Here is a 17,337-nt window from a genome sequence, read left to right as displayed (position 1 = left end):
ATTTATGGAGCCTACCACATGGGACTGTGCTCTTTTGAAGATCTATATCCAAAAAGTGGGAATTTAAAGGCTTATTTAAAGGTTAGACATGCACAATATTTAGCCACCTATCCTTGTGTACCTAAGTACAATCAGGGTTGGTATTACCTGCACATAATTCTTGTGGAACAGGAGTTACTGCCACTGTTTGATATTATGGGTGTAGTATACTATAGATGATGAGAAGATGAAAGGATTAAGTGGTTTGCTCAAAGTCACACAGAAAATGTGTGGAAAATGTGACTGTTTCTCCCAAGGTCCAGTCAAGCATCTTACCATGTAGCCCATCCTTTCTCTCTGTGCACTTGTGACATATGAACAATAATAATGAACACAAAAAGACTTAACACTTTGGATAAGTAGCCTTTATATGTTATTGGTTTGTGTATGGATATAGGGGCGCTGAAAAACTGCAAGTATCCTGTTCTGCACCAATCTCATTTTCTATAGATATTACTGTAACAAGATGTTCTTTTTATTTATGTTGCCTAGGGTTTGCAAGCACAGGTGTTTATAATGCCAAAACAAGATGCTGAAAGCTCAGAGAATGGCAAGATAATTACAATAAAATGGACATTAAAATGAAGTGAGTTGACGTGGTTGTTTCTCTTTTTCATCTGAGCAAAACAATTCCATAGAAATTTTACTGCATGAACATAAACAATCAGCATCAGGCTCATCTCTCCTTGGATGGAAGGTTTGACTACATGCGTGGGTGCTTATATGTGCATACACTCATTTTTCAAAATGATTGCTTATCTATTCCAACCCCAGCATATGCAAATCAGAATCTCTCTTTCCTTCATCAGACATTTGCGATAGAAGTGTCAGGAAGAGGCAGCGTGTCCTTACCGTTCATTACTACAGCACAGTAACAAATGTGATGGCGGGCAGAGCTCTATAGCTGCCGTGGAGTGTACAGGTCGTACTCGAAGATCATGTTGGTCCTGTCTGTCTCCGAAGCTCCAGATCCCTGTGACTTGTGCTTAGCCCCTTCCTTCGTGGGCTCTGAGGAGAAGTGGACTATCAGCATTGCCCTCAAGGTAATCAGAAGATCCATACTTCACCTCAAGACCCTGAGTATAATTGAAACCCGCACTTCAGCTGGCAGCTTGCAACCACCAGTTGGGAGTTTTACCTTGGTGCACAAAGCTGAATGTTTTCTGGGTCTTTTCCCGACTTCCTCAGAAGCACCAGAGATGGGCTGCACCTGGGGACGGTCAAGGATGGCCCAGTGTGTGAGAGGGTACAGAAAATCCTCCTCTGGTGATTTTCTGATAAGCCTTGCTCATATGCCCAAGTTCAAGTGATCATTTGTGGTTGAGGAGAAATTTCCCCTTGGGTGAGACAGAACAGAATCCGTAATTATTTAAATTTTTCTCTGTTGCAGAAACACAGTTAGCCTGCTTGGATTGGCTGGGTTTATCTTATCAGTTCAGTGCCAGCGCAGAGCATTTGGTGTTCAATCTCTCCTGCTGGGACATAGGGAGAAATCAAGGCCTCACTGGAACTTCTCAGCAGTGCTCACTTGCTCTCCAGGTCATCACACTGAGGGGATTGGAGAGCTTCTGTTTTCAGAGATGAAATAAATACAGCCAACTCCGGGAATCATAGACCATTAAAGTGTGGGTTGGAACCGACCTCTGGAGGTCTCTACTCCAACTCCCTTCTTGGAGCAGGACTATTCCCCGCACTAGAGTAGGTCACCTGTGACTGTCTCGCCACATCTTGGAAAACACCAAGGATGCAGAGCCCACCATCTCTCTGCGCTGATAAAGAAATTTTCCTGAAATCCAGTTTGTACCTCTCAAGCCACAGCTTGGTTTTGTAACTGTCCTTCATGGAGTTGTAGGTTGCTCTACATCCTCTTATCCTTCTTTTTGCCAGACTCAACAAGCCCAACTCCCTCAGCTTCTTCATGTAGGTGACATGCTCTAGGCCTCTAACCGCCTTGGGAGCTCTCTGCTGGACCCTCCCCAATTGCTCTGCTTCCCTTCTGAACTTGGGAGGGGTCAGAAAATCGGATGCAACATTCCAAGTGTGCCCTCACAGCTGTCAAGTCTACTTGGCTGATGTCCCTTGATTGGCTGATGTCCCTTGATTGACTGACCGTACTTTTCCTAATTAGGCCACTGTGTGTAACCCCAGCTCCTTTCAGCCGGTCAGTTCCCAGCCTGTACTGACACATGGGTTTATTCCACCCCAGATGCAGGACTCGTGCTTCTCATTGCTGAACTGCAGGATGCATCTGCTGGCCTAATCCTCAAGTTTCTCTGGGTACCTCTGGATTGAAGGTCCACCATTTGGCATGTCAGCCACTCCAATTTAGTACCACCCGCAAATTTGCTTAGAGCACATTTTGTCACATCATCCAGGTTGCCCGTGAAGATACTGAACAACACTGGCCTCAGGTTCAGCTCTTGTGGTACTTACTACCAGCTGCTGGCCAGATGTCAAGTCACTGATGCAGCCTTAGCTTGCTCTGTAAGGTACACACTTCTAAGAGCTTCAGCTGGCTCAGTGGAAGGCAACGGTAAACCCTTGTTTTAGACAGTTGGTGCTAGTGTTAGAAACTTTGGATAGGCTGTGGTGAATCCACCCATCAGGATGAGTCAGTCTAGCAGTTTAGAGGGATCTATCTCTTGCACTTTATCATTTATTGTGACTAGTCAGTTAAATATCATCAGGGTCTTCGTGTATGATGTGACTCATTCCTCATGAAGGAATGATTTTTGCTAAAAAGGGATGCAGACCCAGGCTCATACAATAAATGGGTGGTTTTAGGTTTGTGAACTAGCAGTGAGACTAACAGGTAGTGAAATAGCCCATCTGTTTTTAGAATCAAGCTACCATTTGTCCTCAGAGGCAGTGAACCCTACGGCTTGAGTGTCTGGCAGATAAATGATCATCTTTTTCTTTTAAAGGTTGGTCGTTAATTCTTATTGTTTAATTTCATGGACTATGCCCTGGTTTTCATACAGTGAGATGACAGGCAATGAGGGAGCTGAGAAAAGGGAAAATGAGAAGTAGATTGAAAAAGAATTCCTATACGTGCAAGTTTTGGCTTGTATGTCTGAATTACCTATGTAAAATCCAGACATGGACAACACCTAAGCAGCAAAGAAACATGCCAGAAGTTCAGAAATGCCAGAATAAGACTGTTGGTTCAGCAGTGATTCCTTTCCTTTCTGTTTGTGCGTTCTGGGCCTATCTTTTACTGCGTGATCTACTTTTTCCACAGCACATCTGTGTCATTAATGCACAAAGTAGAGCAACAGTTCAGTATTTTGCCTTTTCCCATTGCTAAGTCTGGGGTTGCCATACTTCATCAACAGGCCACAGTTCCTCTGAAGAGACGGCTCCAGAATTAACCCAAATTTTCAGCAGAAAGTATGAGCCCTGGCACAAGGGGCATCACCACAGCCCCATTGCTCCCGGTCCCTGAATTATTAGGGATTCAGACCTGCCCTGGGGATCCCTCAGAATATTGGTCCTGCTGTCCTCCTCCCTTTGCCGTGGCCTTACTCCAGGGTGCTGCACGCTCAGCTTTCCACTCGCATCCCACCCTGTTTAAAAGAAGGCTAACGAGACTTAAACCTTGCTGGGCTGTTGTGAAGCTTAGTTCATTCATGTTTGTAAAGTAAAAGGAAATCATCTTACTGAAGAGGAAGCAGGAGGGTCAAATGATGCCAATAATGCTTCTTTCTCCCTAAGCCAATTAGCCCCTTTTACCTATACTCCATATTAAGCATGTAGAGCCTGCAGAAAATACGCAGGGTTTCATTCTGGCTGAAGGGGCACTCCTGTAAGTCATATGCAGGTGAGCCACCACTCTGGTGTCCTTGGATGGGCGCCAGTCCATCAGGGCCATGTGAGCAGCGAAGGCACCTTGCAGACACAGCAATGCCTCATGCACAGCAAGACAGCGCAGCGGAGGTTGGATGGGGAGCATGCATTTGAACATGCCCAGGTGATGCTGCAAAATGTCCCAAGGATCGGGGTCCCCGCAGAGAGGCAGAGCTGTGTCCCTTGGAGTGAGCTGAAAAGTTTGGGCCGGATCCTGCTGGGGGTTCATGGCAGGCTCCCCATGTACCTGGCACAAACATGACTGTGGGTGAGGAAGCATATGGTGACTTTTCATCCCCTTGGTGCTGCCTGGACTGTGTCCAAAACAGTCCTTAAAAAGTCCCCTCCAGCCTTCACCAACTTCCCAGGGGCTGGTCTCACTCTGCTCTCCCCCAGCACCAAGCCTTCCTGCTCCTGCTGCCCCGAGGGCTGTGCTGCCAGCCTGCCCAGCAACCCCCTGCCTGTTTTTCCACTCTCATTTAGTTTACTTTGTGCAAAAAATTTGCAATTATTTGCAATGCAAAAGATCGCCCCAGGCAACACCAAAACACTTTTCTCAGGAGACCTGAGCGTGGGCTACGGGCAGGGGTCGGGCGGCTGGGAACACCCACGGTACAGGTGAGGCTGCCAGGGAGGGAGGTGGGCAGGGTGGGCATCGCACAGCCTTGGCCTGAAACCTCAGCTCAAACCTGGGCTTCGTTAGCTCAGACACGCGGGGGTGCACGTCCCCCGTGCTGTTGTCCCCAAGGCGTGGGTGAGGATCCCGCTGCCCAGAGGCAGCGGTGGGAGCTGGGGGCGTCAGGCTGGCAGCTCCAGGCCGCGGAGGTGACTTTGCAGAGGAAGTAGGTGCCGGCAGATGGCGGTGGCAGCCATCTGATGAAGGGCTCGGTCGCACCAGCCTCTGCCCTGCACCTGCGGCAGGCGCCGAAGCAGGACAAACAGCAAAGCCGCACTCGGGTGTGCAGAAGAGGCCGAGGCAGGGATTAGCTCTCATGCCACGGGAGTTGTTTCATGATGCAGCCGTGGGCAGCCAGCGTGCAGCCCCTTGCTTCCCCAGACCCGCTCTGTGGTACCACGGTACGGTTCGATTCACTGAAATAGCAGAAAAGCTCATGTTGGGGGCAGGTGAATGAGATCAGTTGGCTTTGCTCATGGTCAGACAAATGCCAGCTCTGGTGCCAGGGAGAGGGGGGATCCTGTGGCTGGAAACGAGACGGGGAGAGGGAACAAGTCCTGCCCCCCTTCAGCAGTGGCCTCCCGGTCCCTGCTCCCGTCTGCCCCTGCAGCCGTACCCCGGCACCCACGGCTGAGCACCCGCCAGAACCGCCTGCTGAACAGCACCGGGGGGACTTGTCTTCAGCTGCAACCACTGCCCTGCAGCAACCTCTCCCTGCCCCGGGACAGGGGATTCTCCTAAGGGCCATTGCTTTTTTGCATAAAGCAGTAGTGGTTAGAAAGGAAGATAGCTTATCAGGCTTAAATCGGCACGAGTCTTTATGAAGTCAGGCAGATTCATGAAAACTGAATTATTCATGGCTGTATTCGAAACATAACCATTCCCCTGCCATGTTGGAAATCCAGATGAAATGCTTTTGTGCTGGAGCTGGGTACCCCCAGAGGTACTTTTGTAGTGCACTCTAAAAACCCATCTCTTTGTCTTGTCTTGAGATCAAAGCTGTTTGAGAAGCAGCAGCCACCTCCCCGAGCGTGCGGGACCCTGCCCAGCCAAGCTCAGGGCTTGCTGGAAACCCACAGGGTAAAACTCAAGACTCAAGCTGCGTAACCGAGCGCAAAGTGAATCTGACTTTTTCATTTCACTGTCCAAGGTGAGTGCAAACAGACAAACACATGGGATAATGGCAAAGGGTCAATTAAGATGTAAATTTTCCGTAGCTCGGTGCTTTGGTGGAAGAAAATTAGCATTTATTTAGGATGGGTCGGTCCATAACAGAGAAACTGTAGCTGTGAATTAGGACCTTCGTTTTGCTAGGTGCTGTACATACGCAGAAACCCCCTCAAAAATGAAACCTGTTGCCAGAGACCATCTCAGCATAACTGCACCATACAATGCCTGAACTGTGCAGAAGAAACACGCTTGTGTTTTCAGTGGATGCAGTTTACGTCCTGGAGCCCCAATTACTGTGCAATTCAATGCGCTTTGGATCACACATGCAAAGCGTGACCCATGGAAATGCTTTGTGAGACAGTGTTTCCTCCAGGAGCGTTTTCTTAGAAAGGGTGGGACTGGCAAACAAACTCAGTTTTCCCTTTCCAGCGTTCCCTCAGGTAGGGCAGCGGGCGAGCGCGGTCCTCCTGGGGCAGAAGAAGAACAGAGTTATTGGTCCACCAGCTCGGCTTGTCCACAAGGATGTATCTCCCTCCCCTGCCTCTCCTGCAGGGAATACCTGGATCCAGGCTCATGATATGTCAGCAGCCACAGAGATGTATTGGTACAGCTTCAAGCAGAATGGAGATATGTAACCCATATCATAAAGCTTGCAAAGCAAAGAATACATGTAAAAACAATATACCTGCTTTCTTTTGTCTGAGGATGTAGAAAAGAAAGTGCAGAAAGGGCAAAAACTTTGGCTGTCTGCTCTGAAAACGTCCTGGGCAGATGTAGTGAGCCAGCCATGATATAGCTAATTAATTTGCTAAAAGCACTTTGAATATTAGCGGGTTACTTCCACCTGGAGATGACACTGTTTCTTTGTTACTACTCTGAGCAGCGAATTCTACAGGGTTACGATGCATTATCTGGCTTTTCTCAACCACCACCCTGGGACCTATGTTACCCCGGGATTGTTGAGCATCCTTTCCATGGGAGGATTGGCGCTGTGCAGGACACTATCCCAGCATTTTGTGTGGGTGGCTTTGGCTTAGACTTGGGTTCTGTCTTGAGGTTTGTTGAAAAAACCATGGGGATTTTGCCTGGTGGTGAATACATGGCCCAAGAAACAGCCAGGAGAAGAAGGGAGAATTGAAAACAGAGCAGAGGGGTGAACCTGGATGGCTTTTTGGAGTCACTGGGAGAAACAGACCAAGAGATGGCCAAACTGCCCCTCACTTACTGCTGAGCTTCTCCTGAAGGCCAGTGCAGCTCCCTCTGAGGGACACACAGGTCTCTGAACTTCTTCCCCGCAAGTGAGTTTCAGCCCCTGGTCCCGTCCCAGACTTTAGTCTATGAAAATGCAGCCAGATCCAGCTCCCTGTCTCTCACGGACTGGGTGGGTTGGGGGGAGCTTTCGAGCAGTCTCGTGCATCGCCAGAGACGGCGGAGAGCAAATGGGATCCAGATGTGTCCTCCAGCATGAGGCTTTTCTTTCAGAAGGAATTTTCCCAGATCTTTCCTCAGATTTTGCTGTCGGGGTTTTTCTCGTGATGTACGGCGCCTGGCTTCCCTCCAGCTCCCCGCCATCAGCATCGGCTTCCTGGGGGAGAAGGTATGGCCAAAATGCTGCCTGCTCCCCTCCATCGCCGCAGCCTGCTGCCTGTCCGGCCCCCACACCCAGGGAATGGAGGGCTGATCCTCTCGGGCACCCTGAGCTGCCCTGGACCCCCCACCAGCCCCTCACTCCACTTCAGAAAGCCAACCGCATCCTGGGCTGCATCAAAAGCAGCGTGGCCAGCAGGTCGAGGGAGGTGATTCTGCCCCTCTACTCCCCTGGTGAGACCCCACCTGGAGTTCTGCGTCCAGCTCTGGAGCATTCAGCACAAGAAAGACATGGACCTGTTGGAGCGGGTCCAGAGGAGGCCATGAAAATGATCAGGGGGATGGAACGCTTCTCCTATGAGGAAAGGCTGAGAGAGTTGGGGTTGTTCAGCCTGGAGAAGAGAAGGCACCAGGGAGACCTTATAGCAGCCTTTCAGTACTTAAAGGGGATTTATAAGAAAGACAGGGACAAACTTTTTATCAGGGCCTGTTGCGACAGGACAAGGGGAAATGGTTTTAAACTAAAAGAGGGTAGATTCAGACTAGATAGAAGGAAGAAATCTTTTACGATGAGGGTGGTGAAACACTGGCACAGGTTGCCCAGAGAGGTGGTAGATGCCCCATCCCTGGAAACATTCAAGGTCAGGTTGGACGGGGCTCTGAGCAACCTGATCTAGTTGAAGATGTCCCTGCCCATGGCAGGGGGGTTGGACTAGATGACCTGTAAAGGTCCCTTCCAACCCAAACTATTCTATGATTCTTCCTTGGGAGCCCCCAGCGCACAGCCTGCCTGTCATGAAGACAACAGGGCACTGAAGTCCTGCTGTATTGACCTGAAATGATGCTTCAGAGCACACAGAGAGTGGAGAGTGGAGCCAAGAATTGAGCCTGGGCTTCTTACAGCCTCCCTGCCCTGCGCCAGAAATGATGATGAAACCTGTATTGATTGCAATGAAGTATTGCAATCCGAGGCAGGAGTCCTTTCCCATGGCTCAAATCCTTTGCCTCAATATTCTTCCAACTACCAAAATGTATTTTTTTTTTCTCCCAAGCAGACATTTGGCAGCAGAGTTAAATGAACCCAAAGGGCTGTTATAACTTAGACCCATCTTTGGGAGCCCAGTGATGCATGAGAAAGAGCTCTGTCTTTACAAATTCCTAAAAGCACAGATGACTACTGCATCCTGCTTTTCCACTGAATCTTCCAGACATCTTCCAGCAGGATCACTGGGTGGGTTGCGGGCAACCTAATATCGGCGCTGTGTCATCTTGTCTGTTTATTTGGTGAACTCAGATTTTCATACATTAGTGCAATAGAGAAATTCAGCAGATAATTCACTCGGGGGAAAAAAATATGCCTGGGACTCCGAGGTTGAGGAATTTAAATCAAACTCTTTCAATAAATGCAACCCATTAAGAGCCTCTTGATTGTCTATTTGAATATTTCAATTTAAAATGTTACTTAGAAAGAGTAAATAAAATATGTTTCAGTTCTGCAAATTAAATTTATCCTCAGTTAAAGTCCATTGAGAGATACCCCCAGGGTGAATTTGCCCTACATCTCATTTCTGCCCTGGGGTGTTTTCATAGCAGTCTGAGTCATCCAAAGCTCCCAAGCGGAATTAATTTCTGAATCTCATAGTTGATATCCCACAGACAAAGCCACGTCTGTGACTCAGAAAGCGCTGATTAATGCTGAGCGGAGTAAGCCAGGCACTGCCGTTTGCTCCTGCCCGTTTCCCCCAGCTCGCTGGAGTCAGCCTGGCTTTCTGCAGGTCCCGCGCGATGCCGGCCGGCGCCGGGGGAAGGCAGAGACCCAGCAGACGGGATGGGGAAGCCGCATGTTTTGGCGTGAGGGTCCTTCCCCATCCCAGCAGCCGGCAGCAGCTGCTCTCGACCACATCTCCAGAGGCAGCAGCCAGGACTTCTGCTGCAGCTATGCCCACTGTAAGCCCGACCAGCGCTCCTTTGCTCATGCCACAGCGTGTCACCAGCTTCATCCCTCCCTGGGGTTTGGCTCCAGCCTCTCCAGCCCGTCCTGGCCCCGCAGGGAAGGTCCTCCCGCAGCTTTTTGCTTTTGTCTGCTGGAGAAGCGTGGAGCTCCGTTAGGAGGGAGGAGACCCTGCCTCGCTGGGGACACCTCGTATCAGAGCCTGGCAACAAGCGATGGTCCATAGCCAGCGAGCTCTGCCATAGGATCTCTCAACCTCCTCCACGTGCTGGTGAGGCGTTGAGGAGCTGCACGCACCAGCGGCAATGCCTCAGGCAGCTGGAATTTTTTCAGCATTTTTGACTCCTCCGCTTTTCCTCTGAGCATTCAGCCCCTTTTTGGGCACCAGGCAGAGGCACTGCCCCCACCCATGGAGCAGAAGTCCTGGTGGGGACGCGGCAGAGTCCCTGGCGAGTTCTGAACTTGCAGTTCCCTGATCCTCCGGCAACTTCAGCTGGGCTTGGAAGCGTTTCAGCTGCAGCGAGCGGTGCAAGCCCGGCTGTGCCGGGGCTTTGCAGCCACTGAGCAGGTCCCCTGGCCACGGCAGGGCCTTCTGACGGGCGGTGGGGTGGTTCTCCTGCTGCACTTGGGTACATAGGCAGATGGTGCCATCAAGATGATTAACAGCACCGAAGCCAGTTTGCCAAGAGCCTATTGATTTTCCAGAAGGGTAACAAATTTTCTCCTCATGTACCAGCACTGAGCCTGAAGTAATCTGCTGTATAGCAGGAGGGAAATCAGCTTTCAGCGTGATTTAGGGAGGGCTGTGTTGCATCCAGACGCATACCAATATGATCTTTCTTGAGTGCTGTTACATACTGCCTTAATAATTAATTAGAGATAAATAACATTTATGTTTAACACTAATTGTAGCTGAGTTAGAGCAGCAGACTGAGTGCCAGGATCGGGTCCTGCGCTGGGTGGACGGCTTCCCGGTGAGTCACGGTGAGTAAGGATTGACCCTGGGCTCTTCTCCCCAGGGGTCTTTGAGATTGGGTGTATGACCGTGTAGAGAAGCGACTGTGGTGCTGGCACTTCATTAACCTCTTTTCTTGACAGACTGAGAATCTGGGAAGATCTCCGGTTAGCAGAGTTTACCAGACGTGATGGTTTGCTCTTGTTTTAAAGTATTTGGGTTGTGGCCAGACAGCAGCAAGGGACCTCATGAGACCCTGCCACCCCGGGAGCTCCTCCCTCTCCTCTGGGGTGGTGCAGCCCCTCGTGTTAGGCGCTCTACAAACACGTAACAAAAAGATGATGCTGAGTTTGCAGTCTTCTCTCTTGATCCATATGGCTAACGTCACAGAAGCGTGTCAAAAAAGCCTGATATGTGTTACCACGAGACTTTTCCGTATCCATCTAATTATAAAGCCAAGTCTGTCTTGCGATGGGAATCCAGCTGTCTGGGTAGTAGCAGAGGAAAATAACAAGTTTTGTTTCAAGATGTTGGATGCTCATTCCCGAGCCCTCAGCTTTCCCTCTGTGGCCCCTGCTCGAGGCTGAAGCATCGGCTCAGCGAAGGGGAGCACGGTGATGCTCTGACAACCTGGCAGTGGACTGAGTCCCGTGGGCCTTGAGCTCCAGTTGCTGGGGAAGATGCCAGTGTGCCCTTTTCACCGAGACTGGGATGAAGAGAAGCAAAAGTCTGAGCTGCCTCCATCGTATTTCAGAGCACTGTTATCTGCTGGCAATTTACCACTAATGCAGCATAGACCGTGTTTACAGCAGGTCACTGGAAATGTACCCGGAACCCATTCATCATTTTCAATAGCAAAGCAGTGCTTTAGTGCAACATTAATTTAAATTTACCTTCCTGCAGAAAACTGGTGGACAGGGAACCTTCCAAATGATGCATTTTTATTAGCTCTCTCTTCTACATTTGGCTGCTGATAAATATTTATTTAGACTTACCCTGCCAAAGCCCTTAAACACAGCCACATTTCATCTCCTTCCAGAGGTAAGTGGTGGCAAGCAGCAGTCAATGGTGGGCAGACCCTGCGGGCCAGGCAGCAGCAGGCAAACCCCAAAATGTCTTCCCATGGTGACCGGGGAGTGTGACTAAAGCCTCACCCCACGAACGCGAAGGAGCACAGAGGCAGGGTTGGGGGAGGAACCCCAATAACGTGGACATGAGCCCCAACGCAGCCCCTCCCAGGGCTGTCCCAGGGGAGGCTCAGCCCAGGGTCCGCAGGGACACCCAGCACCCTGAGCTAAGGGGAAAGGCTCTTGCAGACCGAGGGGGGTAAGTTACTGCCTCGGGGGTGCGGGACACTTTATGGAGGAGCATCTCGAGATTGCGCAGCACTTACTATGGGATGCTTGGAGGGGGAACCAAGGGCGGGGAAAGGGAGGGAACTGGGTGGTTTGGGGAGGAACAGGCTTGGGAAAACAGAGTGATAAGGCGATAAAAGGGGCCCGTGGCATGTAACGAGTTGGCTGGTTGTATGTCTGTCTGGCCATGTCCTGTGCCTGGTCAGCAGGACCTGTCTTCTCACTGAACTCCATTTCGGATACTTTTCCTGGGTGAGGGACTGTACTCCGCGTGCACGGGTGTGCTTGGGCGCCTGGGTGCCAGCAGTTGGGGTCAGGCCACATGTCACAGGGGCCATGTGCCGGGGAGACCGGAGTGCGTGCGTGTTGGGGGGGGTGTGTGGCAGTGTGTGATCGCTGGTGAATGTCAAGCCAGACTAGCTGGTGAGTAGGATGAGAGGCTTTGGGAGCCGGGTATCGAAGCAACCGGGCTGGATGCTGGAGGCACCAGAAGTCTGCATTGGCTTCTGGAGGGACCAGGAGGTCCTGGCCAGCTACTGGGGAGATCGTGAGGTCTGGAAATCAATTGAGAGACCTGTTTGTGTGTGTTTGTGCAAGAGCCAACTGGAGATGAGAGGATCCAGGGGCCAGCTACTGTGCAGACCGAGTGTCTCAAGCCAGTGGTTAGAGGGATCCATGTTGTATATATGTCTGTATAAATATATATATATATTCCATTAATGGGCTTTCACCCTGATCAGCCAGAGAGCAGAACAGGATGAGACACTTGGTGCTGTTTGTGTTTGTGTGTGTTGAGCGTTTCTGTGTTGCTGGCCATGTAAATACGTAGATATGTGTTGAATACGTGTGTGTGTGTGCTCATGTGCCCACTGGGAATACGTGCTTAGCCCCACTGCCAGCTGGACCTGGGGACAGGGAGCTGCGGCAGCCTTGCCTCTACCAGGCCACTGGATTCGGCAGCCTGTGACAATGACCTGTCCACTTGGGCTAGCAGTTGGGTTTGAGCCAGGGATAGCCTCTGCAAACACTATCGTACTACCTAAGCAAAAGGATTGAAAGGGAGAAGATTGTTCTTTTTAATGCCTTCAAGCTTGCAAACTCCCTCTCAACCAAAGTTGGATGATGACAGGCAGCTAAATCCCCCGCTCCCAGCACCTAGGCACATCCACCTTGTGACACTGCTTGGTTCAGACACACCTGAGCTGACAAAGTTGCTCCCAAATGGCATCGAATGGCTCAGAAACCAGTCATTGGTGTGATTCATGAATCGGATGTTCCTCTACCAGTCTGTCTCCTCAACAGGCACAACCCAGGGGATGTGCTGAGACAAGGGCCCCCCAAAAGCTGTCTCGCTCTGACACAGGAGGTAGCTGGCATAAAGCACGTTTGGGAACTGAGCAGATTGAAATGTGACCACATCAGCAGGTGTCGTTTCAATGATGGACATGTCCACTAGCAGAGATGAAGCTGAACAGAGAGGCTTTCAAGGCCTTAGGGACACCTAAAATTTAGTTTTGGCAAATAAAGTTGCAGTCCTTCCGCCTTTTCATACGCTACTCTGAGCTGCTGTGGAGGAATACCATGATCCAGCCCCTTATTTCCATCAAAACATAGTAACAAATTACAGGCTCTTGTATCAGTTTGTCATTCTTTGAGTGATTGCGGAGATACACTCTAAGCTGTTGAATTATTTAAAACAGCTGCAGTACATTTCAGAAAATGAATTTGATTAAGTGGCAAGATATTATGAAGAAAACTGAGACAAAAGCCTAGGAGAATCTATTTTCATAAAATATAGCACGCTTCCTGTCTGATGATAATTTTGAATAAACAGACGAATTAGTAGGTAGACTGATAGATTGTCCCCTAGGGAGACATATTTACACAGGGAACTAATACAAAATGGAGAATGGTCTTGCTAAGCAAGACATATTACCCTCTCTCCACTCCATCCCCAAATCAGGCAATGAAAAGGAAATAACACATGGGGCTTTTTTTAGTTTCAAACTTGTCTTCTTTGCAAAGCCCTGTACTGTGCGCTGTGTGGCTATGTTTTTGCTAAAGCACGACTGATACGTCACTTGGTAGATGTAACTGAAGCTTACAGGTTCTGCCTAAATCTCTGTACAAAACACATTCTAGATTGTCATGGCTTTCGTGGCTTATCACAATATGTGATAAGCTTTATAGTGAGAAGCCGAGTCCTTTATCAGACGAGATCTGGAATAGGTGTTTGACGACATGAGTGTCCAGGAGCTTGTCTGGTTTATTCCCAACAAGTCAGCTCATCTACAAACCTTGTCTTAACAACGTTCTTAGGCGTGCAGGCTACTACAACACTATTGCATGAAATACATAAACTATCTTTGCACTGAAAATGGAAAATTGCTCTCACATATTGCCTTATTACTGCTGTGCACTGATTTTCTTTCTTTCTCTTTATTTCTACTGAAAGACATCAATATAATTTATTTGTGTATTTACTTCATTGAAATCGCAAAGAAGGTCTTATTTAATTGCAATGCATATCATCATATTCACCTAATACAGTATAAATTCTGCTATTTCAATTGGACATCTATCTTAAACTGTTGTTGTGGGGAGTAAACAGCATATTTCATCTTAGAAATGGCCCTTTTGAATGATACGTGAATGTTCAGTTAATTTCCATCTTCTCTCTCACAGTACTTCTTTCCTTTTCATGTTGCTTAATAAAAAGTTGTATTTAATATTTAAATTCACAAAAGTGAAAAAAAAAGTGGTTAATAAAACAGTTTGTGATTCTCCTTTCCTCTCCCTCTTCCTCTCCTTCTCCCCTCCTCTCCCCTCCAACAATAGAAGAACGACTTGCATTAGAGGTTAGCACTTCTGGCTCAAGTCTAGTCTGGATATTGACTGCTGTCAGTTTGCTTCCATATGGATTCATCACTATAGATTTTTGTTCCAGGTTTAAGATATGGGCATGTATCACTTTACTAGCGTCAGTCTCATATAGACTTTCTAGCTCTCCCAGGGCTAATATCTGAGGTCTTCACGTGCATGAGTACCACCACCATCCCCGCAGGCCTGGCGGGAGGAAGCCTCGCATCAGCTAGAGGTGTAGGTGCTGCAGGCTGCAGAGGCTCCTGAAGACACAATCTCAAATGGGAAGGATGACCTAGCACCTGCCGAGCTCCGTACCGCTGTGGGGGGACTGCTTCCGTCCAGCTACTTCGCAGTGCAGACGTGCACAGCCTCTTCTATACGGTCGTACAGACCGTAGCTTGCGGTGGAATAGAGACGCAACCCCAGATACATATGTCTTAGGCTAATATCCTGACGGCTGGGCTGTATCCCCTTCTTTCTGAATCACAGGCCAATGCTAAAATACAAAAAAAGGAAACTATCTAGTCTGTGGATTTCTCATGGGAGCCAGATGCCCTAAAATATGGACAACTGTCCAATGGATTTTTTGAACGGACCCATAGTAACCTGCTCTTGCAAAAGTGCTCTGAGACAGATAAAGAGGAAGAGCATTTTTTGACAAAAGTGGCAAAAAGAGTATTTATACAGCTTTAGCAAAAGGATGATGAAAAACCTCCCACGGATTTCTCTTTTCCAGTTGCAGAGGAATATACAGTGGAAACCAGATTGCCAACGTCTTATTTCACATAAAAACAATAAAAAGGTTAATGTTAAGAAATAGAAACTAAGAGCAGTGTAACAACAGTTTAATTCAGAGATACGTACAGTGAATACTGGGAGTGAAATCAGTTACCCTTATCTTGAACAAAGCACCCTTCTGGAGGAAAATACTTGTTTATTTAGATTGAAAACAGACACGAGTCAATACATTGACCCGTGTCCTACTAAGCAACAGGCAGTGTAAGCTCAGACTCACCAAAGTGGTCTGAACTTTCCAAGTAGTGGGAGCAGTAGGTGCTTAGCATCTTTGCAAAACTGCCTCTCTCCAACTCTATACCCCACATTAGAGGCACCTGAGACACCTATGTTCTTTAACTTATCTGCAGTCTAATCCTCCCCACCCACACATACACATATAAAATGGAAATAACAATTTAAACCTATCTACATAAATACAGCTCTTTGAAATGCACTAATGTATATTATTACCTGAATTAAGAGAACACTTACGCACAGCACACACTCACATCCAAGTTGCACGGGGAGAGGAGTTTTAAAGTTTGGGTACAATATCAGGTTGCATCGAGGGGATTATTACAGAGAGAGAGGAGAGGAAATTGAGGTTAAGAATGGTCCAGGAGGGAAAAGGGAAAGGCATGGAAAACAAGTCAAGAAAAAGAAAGCTCTAAGAAGTAGATGATTCGCAGTTACTTTAGGCAGCAGTTTAAGTTTCTCAGTTTTGAAAATGGAAATAACACCTACTTATCTCCAAGAGGTGGGTTGGTAATTCATGTTGAAAAGTGCTCAGAGATTCTTGGAAGAAAAGTACGTTTGGAAATGTAAAGTGTCATCCTTGAAGCATTTGTTATTATGCCACAGTGTGACTGTGGACTTCAAAACTGCTACTAAAAAGTGATGTAGAAGGAAAGCAGCAACGCATCCAGTAATGAATACCTGGCCAACTCCAGTACTTCTACCCATGATACCATCAAGAGACAAATACTGGTGGGAAGAATGGGTAAAAAAAAAAATCTTAAGTGTGTATTTTATTAGGTCTCTCACCTGGAAAAGCTAGTTTGCTAAGTGTACGGCTCCAGGTGGCATAATCAGTTTAGAAATTTGTGTTTACTCTTGTTTCGTTTTCCCCTGGGAAACTGTAACCAAGCTGCCAGAGTGATGAAACCACCACCGAGGAAGTCAGCAAAAGAAAGCGATAGACTTCCATGTTCTCCTAGTTCATGACAGTTATGCTCAATTAACCCTGTACCTTTACTTCAGGATTAGAAGGAGGTTACCTTGTTTTTTTCTGTCCACTTACTGTGTTACAGCATGTGCCTTCAAATCCTGCAGTCACATTATTTGCCCGCTCTTAATGTCAGTCCATAACTGGGTTCCTCGGGCTGCCAGCAATCAGTGCTTCAGAGAAGGGAGGAGCATGGAGTCTTTCCATTTTGGTCCATCTCTGTGCCTCTCTGAGATCTTCTGCTTAGGTTGACAGCATGTCTCAGTCTCTTTCCAGACTGTTAATGACTTGCAAAGCTGAGAGCGTGGTTGTTGGCATTCCCTTTACTTCATGTCTTCTGCCTGCAATTGCTAAGGGAAGAAAGATTTAAGATACATTCAGACCATAAGGACAAATAGTTTTAGAAACTGAAGTCTGGTCTTTTTACTTCTCTCCTTTTAAGGTAGGAATTCTATCAAGAACTGGATTATCCTACCCCAGAGCCAGGATGTTTTACTCCAGTATGCCTGAAGAAGAGGTGGAGATAGCATTACTTTCATTGCATCCTATGCTATACATTGCATTCCTGATGCATTTATGGAACCATGCCCAGGCCAGCTCTACGAATGAATCCTAAAGAAAGTCAGACCTGTTCTGCCAGTCAGAAACTCACTGCTATTAGCACAGCAGACTATTGGATACGTGTGTGTGTGTGTGTGTGTGTGTGTGTGTGACACCCTTCCCTAAGGACATCCTTCAAGGAAGTGTACGGAAGGCAGTGCATACTAGGAAACCTTGTCAGCACAGCTGCTTGCCACTAAGCCTTGCAACCAGGAAGCCGGGATTAGATTCACTGAACAACACGTTCTTGCGCTTGTCCCAACAGTTCTGTTTTAGGTTCCTATCCTAGTC

The 17,337-nt window shown here is 48.1% G+C and overlaps 1 protein-coding gene across 1 annotated transcript in view; it reads right to left on the bottom strand.

Moving 5' to 3' along the window:
- Positions 1-15,273: 15,273 nt before the first annotated feature.
- LOC142080110 (ras-like GTP-binding protein RHO) overlaps positions 15,274-17,337 on the bottom strand; it is a 5,672-nt gene continuing 3,608 nt past the window's right edge. The window contains exon 2 of the mRNA XM_075144975.1: positions 15,274-16,796. The gene's annotated coding sequence lies outside the window, so the exon portion shown is untranslated. The remainder of the gene's footprint in view (positions 16,797-17,337) is intronic.

Source organism: Calonectris borealis, chromosome 3, assembly GCF_964195595.1.
Source record: "Calonectris borealis chromosome 3, bCalBor7.hap1.2, whole genome shotgun sequence".
Lineage (NCBI taxonomy): Eukaryota > Metazoa > Chordata > Aves > Procellariiformes > Procellariidae > Calonectris > Calonectris borealis.
Note: the sequence above shows the minus strand (reverse complement) of the source record. Positions and strands in the feature narration are given on the sequence as shown.